Raw genomic sequence first — 6042 nt, forward strand, 5'->3', positions numbered from 1 at the left:
GGAATCAGGCAAGCCATTGGGCTGCTGAATGCTCATTGGACCCCTTGAGAGACTGTCCAATAGTCTTCTAGAGAGCTTAATTCTTATTGGTTCTTTTATTAAGTGTTTTTAAATGAATTAAACTAGATTTACTCTAGCCTAATTCTCATTGTTCCACCTCTATGGCCATCCAATAGGATTTGAGTACACCTTGGGGGCAACTGGGCTAGGGAGTTGACATGTGTCCATTATGCCCTTTGTGGCTATGTTTGCTATCATCGTCATGGGATACCTTCAATACAGCCATAAGCATTTTGCACCTAATAACAAGCTAGTTTTCAGCGATGTTGCTAGTGCGTTGCTCACTAAGGAGATTCGACATCAATCTCTTGATGCGAGTGGACATGGTGATGCATATGTGGCTAGTAAAGGTAGCGTAGTTGGAGCCGCGGTGATCGTTCTCAGGATCGTAGGCAAGGTTGTAGCAAGAGTCGCGGCAAATACATGCAAAATGTTGAGTGTTACTACTACCATAAAAAGAGACACTTGAAGAAAGAATGCCACACATTGCAGCGTGACAAGGGCAAAAATAAAGTGAAGCCTGACAAACCTAAAAGTAGCGTGAAAATTAAAAAACTTAATTTGTTGAGTCTCCAACCATTGAGACAGTTTCTGACGTGCCAAATGATGTGCTGATTTTGCCATCGGATTTGAGCCTTGATGCATTATTAGCTGTTGACGAGTGTTATGCGAAGAATTGGATTGTGGCTCAGGTGCTAGCTTTCACGTGACTCCTCACAAGGAGTGGTTTTCTACATACACTGCCACACATGGCACAGTAAAGCTAGGTAATTTTTATGAGCTTGATATACGCGGTGTGGAAAGCATCAAGTTTCCTATGCTTAATGACATCAAGATTATGCTGTACAATGTCAGACATGTACCCAAATTGATAAAGAGTTTGATGTTTGTTGGGATAGCTGGATGATTTGGGTTACACTACCATATTTTCTCATGGTTCTTGGATTATCAAGAAGGGGAATTTGTCCATGCTTAAAGGCTATAAGTCTGGCTGAGTGTACTCACATTATGTCTCTTCTGTGAAAGAGAACTCTAGTTGTGTTGTCGAGCTATCGTTTACAAAGTTGTGGCATAGCCGGCTAGGTCATATGAGTCAAAAGGGAATGAAAGTCTTCCAGTGTTTTGGTTATATCCCTATGTTAGATCACTCTAACTTCTCTTTATGTGAGCATTGCATCCGTTAGGAAACATGGCGTAGCTAAGTAGACAACTGTGTAGTTTACTTAATGGAGAGAGATAGTTTTCACACATGAGAATTATAGAGTAGAGAGAGAGAGAGAGAGCACACATGATATACACGGTTCACCCAATGTGGTCTACATCCACGAGAAAGCAACCACTCAATGACTTTAGTACTTCAAAACAAGAAGTAAATTACAAAGGGATTATACCATTTTGGAGCTCCCTCCTTGCTTCACTCTCACCACCTCACGTCAACTCCACATTGCACCACAATGCTTCAAAATCCATTTTTGTGTGTAGAAAAGGCCTCCTTTTATAGGCCAAATTGGTTGTCCTCTCTCATGAGAGGCAACTGTGTGTAGCTGCTCTTGTGTAGACAAGTCTGAGTTGAATTCTCCCATGCGTCCATATGTGGCCGCCCTTGAGAAGACAAGTCTAATTTGAAATCGGCCACCGGCCATTGACTACTAGCCGCCAACCAATCGATCGGCCGTTTTTCAACCACTTTTCGGTTTTTGTCCGGCCATAATATTCCAGCAAAAAGGAATAATCTCACTAAAAAATTTGATTTCGGTAAGTGATTTTTCTTCATGCACGATGGATTCTCCTCATAATGGGGGCCTTACAAATGTGCGTTTTCAATACAAAAAATTACAAGGGGTAAATCAGACTCCATACTTAACAATTTCCCACTTGGAGACTGACCTCCATACCAACCCCGTGACTGCTTTCCATCCTGGCTTCTTATCTTTGAATGCCAATTGAAGATGAGCAAAAGCTCAACTTCTCCTTGTTGACCACCTTTGTAAACATGTCTGCAGGATTTTCACTTGTATGCACCTTTCCTAGCTTTAGCTATCCCCCTTCCAAAAGTGTGCGTATGAAGTGATGTCTCACCTCAACGTGGTTTGTCCTTGAATGAAAGGCTGAGTTCTTTGCAAGATGGATAGTGCTTTGGCTATCATTGTACAAGACACAATTGTCTTGTTTGAATCCAAGCTCTTCTAAGAATTTGTGAAGCCACACACATAATTTCTTTGCTTGCCTCTGTCATTGCTGCATACTCTGCTTCCGTGGTAGAAAGTGAGACCACTTTCTGCTGCTTTGAGGCCTAGCTTACTGTTGTGCCTCAACCGTGAAGACATAGCCAATAGTGCTTCTTCGAGTATTTTTGTCACCTGCCATGTCTGCATCAGCATACCCTTGAAGAAAAATATCAGTTCCTCCAAAATACAAAGCATTTGTTGTTTTCCCTTTCAGATACCTAAGTATCCACTTCACAGCTTTCCAATGCTCTTTACATGGGTTGTCCATGAACCTACTTACAACTCCCACTACATGTGCAATGTCTGGCCTTGTCTAGATCATAGCATACGTAAGAGAACCTACTACTGCGACATATGGAACTTTAGACATATAAGATATCTCCTCTTGTATCTTTGGACACATATCCTTGGTTAGTTTAAAGTGACCAGTCAAAGGTGTAGAAATCGTTTTTGCATTTTTCATTGCAAATCTTTCTAGTACCTTCTTGATGTATATATACATGTGGTAGTAATTTGTGTGAACACACTAGGACCGCCGGGGCATTTTTTCCCTCTTTAGGAGGTTTTTTCCCCCCGTGCATTGTATATACACCCGTCACTCTCGAGCTATCTATCTTTCCATTGCACACTAAGTAATACACTCTCTATCGTGTGCATTCAGCTTCCTTCATCTTCTCCAAGTTGTGTGCATTTTCCTGCAACCCTAATTCCAACAATTGGTATTAGAGCAGGTTGCGTTCTCTCGGACTCAGTCGCCAGCTACTCCAGCACACACCTGCTCGTTTCAGTGAGCTTTGGTGAGCTTTCGTAGGTCAACAAAAATTTCAAGGAATCTCATGGAGCTTAGTGTGCTTAGATTTCTAGTTCGGGCTCATTTCGACCTCCGTTTCCACTACATGCAGTACTGCACAAACTATTTCGTCATTTTGTGCAAATTTTTTGTCAGTGCCATTTTTTGCATAATAGGTCCCATACAGTTTCTACGGTTTGTGCTATATAGCACGTGTTGTTCCCTCTTTGTTTATCCTCTTTTCGGGCAGTTTTTACGTTAGGTGCAGCATTTACCATGGTCGACAACAACACAGATGTGTTCAAGATGTTTGCTGTTGAGGACAGATTGGATGGGGACAATTACCCTATGTGGGCTTACATGATGCAACATGTTCTTGTGTCAAAGGGTGTCTGGAATATTGTTCAGGGCATTGAAGTACGTCTTAGTTCTGAGGATGTAGACGATGTTGAGGATGTTGCAGGTCTTGCTACAAGGATTGCTGCTGTTAGAGTTGTTTTGCCTACGATAGAACAAGCTCGTTGGGATGTAAAGGATGCGCAGGCTCATGCATTGATTGCGTTGTATATGAAGTGCACCATTACTCCTCACATTCGTTCAAAAACAATTGCAAAACACGCTTGGGATATTATGGCTAGTCTTTATGCAAGCAGCAATGAGGCAAAAACTGCATTGATGCGTAAAGAGCTAGAGTCAAAGATTATGCATGAGGAAGATGATATGGACACTTTCCTTGCTGATGTCAAGGATATCAATGAGCAACTTATTTCTACAGGTGAAGTCATTTCAGACAGTTCCCTTATGCAGACTGTTCTTGATGCCTTACTAGATTCTTACCAAACTTTTGCTAGTACTTGGAGACTTATGACCCAAGGAAATCCTGAAGTTGTCAAGTTTGATGCATTATGCCCATTGCTGTTGCAAGAGTCACTTTCTAGAAAAAACAAGACTAGATAGCGTGCATGTGAAAAGACTTTTATTGCTACTCAAAGAAAGGGTGGTAACAACAATGCATCCACTTCTTATGGTTCTACTGCGAGTGGCAAAACTTATGTTCCCAATGCTTCTGCTGGCAGCACATCGTCTGGCAATTCTGGTGATAAGGGCAAAAAGAAGATGCGTTGCCATTATTGTAAAGCTAATGATCACTTGATCAAGTCGTGTCCTGAGTTGAAGGCCAAAGAGGCTAAGAAGAAAGAGCGTGGTTCCATTGCAAATGTTAGTTTCACTACAAATGCAGCTATTGTTGAATCTTATGTGAAAGGAGACTATGATGCTGATGTTGATGCAAAATGGGCTACCTATAATCCTGTTGTCCATGATGCATGCATGTCAATTGCTGCGGATTCACATGTGTGGTATTTTGACAGTGGTGCTACAAAGCACATTACCTCACATCGTGATTTGTTCACCTCTCTTGAGTCTATCCCTCATGGGAATTCAGTCACTTGTGCCAACAATGCCTCTTATTCAATTCAGGGAGTTGGAAAGATTGTGCTTCCTGCTAAAAATGGCAGTTATTTCACACTTATTAATGCACTTTATGCACCTGGGATCAAGAAGAATCTTCTCTCTATATCTGCACTTGCTAGACTTGGAGCTACAGTCAAGTTTGTGGATGACAGATGTACAGTCCATGATCTCAGTTTTAGTGATGAAATTGTTGCATCTGGCATATTATGTCGTAGGCTATATAAGCTTACTTTGTATGACAAGTGTGGGTAGAATTTTGCAAATGCAGTTGTGGATTCTAAGGCTAATTCAGATGCGAAACTTTGCCATGCACGTTTTGGGCATCTAAATTTTTGCAGTTTGCTACATTTGTAGAAATTTGCTATGGTTGCTTCTTTACTGCCTCTCGAAGCACTTGTCAAACACGTTTGAGAAGTCTGTATTTTGGGTAAGATGCAACATTCTAAGTTTCCAAAGAATGGTTTAATTAAGGCCACATGTAGGTTGCAACTTGTGCATAGTGATGTTTGTGGGCCCATGCAAACTCCGTCCTTGGGCAATTACCTTTACTTTGAGACTTTCATTGATGATTACTCCAGGCATGCATGGGTATTTCCACTTGAAGCGAAGTCCGAAGTATTTATGTGCTTCAAATTTTTTTTGGCTATGGCTAAACATGTCTCGAAATGTACTATGGGCACCCTCCGTTCCGATCGAGGGAGGCAGTATATGTCTCATGAATTTAATGCATTTCTGGCTAGTCGTGGGATAAAACACTAATGTATAGTGCCTTATACGCCTCAACAAAATGGTGTTGCTGAGAGGAAAAACATGTCACTTATGAAAAAGGCACAATGTATGGTCAAAAGTCAAGATTTGCCGCATTCTTTTTGTCTTGAGGCCATCATGTGTGCCACTTATGTACTAAACAGGTGTCCTACCATATGAAGCATGGCATGATAGAAAGCCTTCTATTGAGCACATTGCGTGTTTTTGGTTGTTTGGCATATGCTTTGGTGCCACAAATACAACGCATAAAATTGGATGATAAGGCTATCTAATGTATTTTTGTTGGTTATAGTGTTGAAAGCAAAGGTTATAGGATGTATCATCCACAAACAAAGCGTATTCTGGTTTCATGGGATGTTGTGTTTGTGGAAGATTCTGTTCAACCCTTACTGTCATGAACTAGAAACAATAATGTAAGCTCATAGGACATTTATGACACTTTGTCACCTCTTTTTAGTGGTGGAAGTACGAATGTAAATTCCAATGAGGAAAACGTATAGCCTATGGGGGTTGCTGAAAATGTTACAGATCAACCTATTACTGATGCAGATGTACATGATGTACTTGATGAGGAAAGGGCTGTGTTCAGGCTCTCACCGTGCATCTGTTGGAATTAGGGTTGCAGAGAAACACACACAGCTTGGAGAAGACGAAGGAATCTCAAGGCACACAACAGAGAGTATGTTACTTAGTGTGCAATGGAAAGATTGTTGGCCCTAGAGT

The sequence above is a fragment of the Adiantum capillus-veneris genome, chromosome 10 (assembly GCF_014529385.1).
Source record: "Adiantum capillus-veneris isolate H3 chromosome 10, ASM1452938v2, whole genome shotgun sequence".
NCBI classification, from domain to species: Eukaryota; Viridiplantae; Streptophyta; class Polypodiopsida; order Polypodiales; family Pteridaceae; genus Adiantum; species Adiantum capillus-veneris.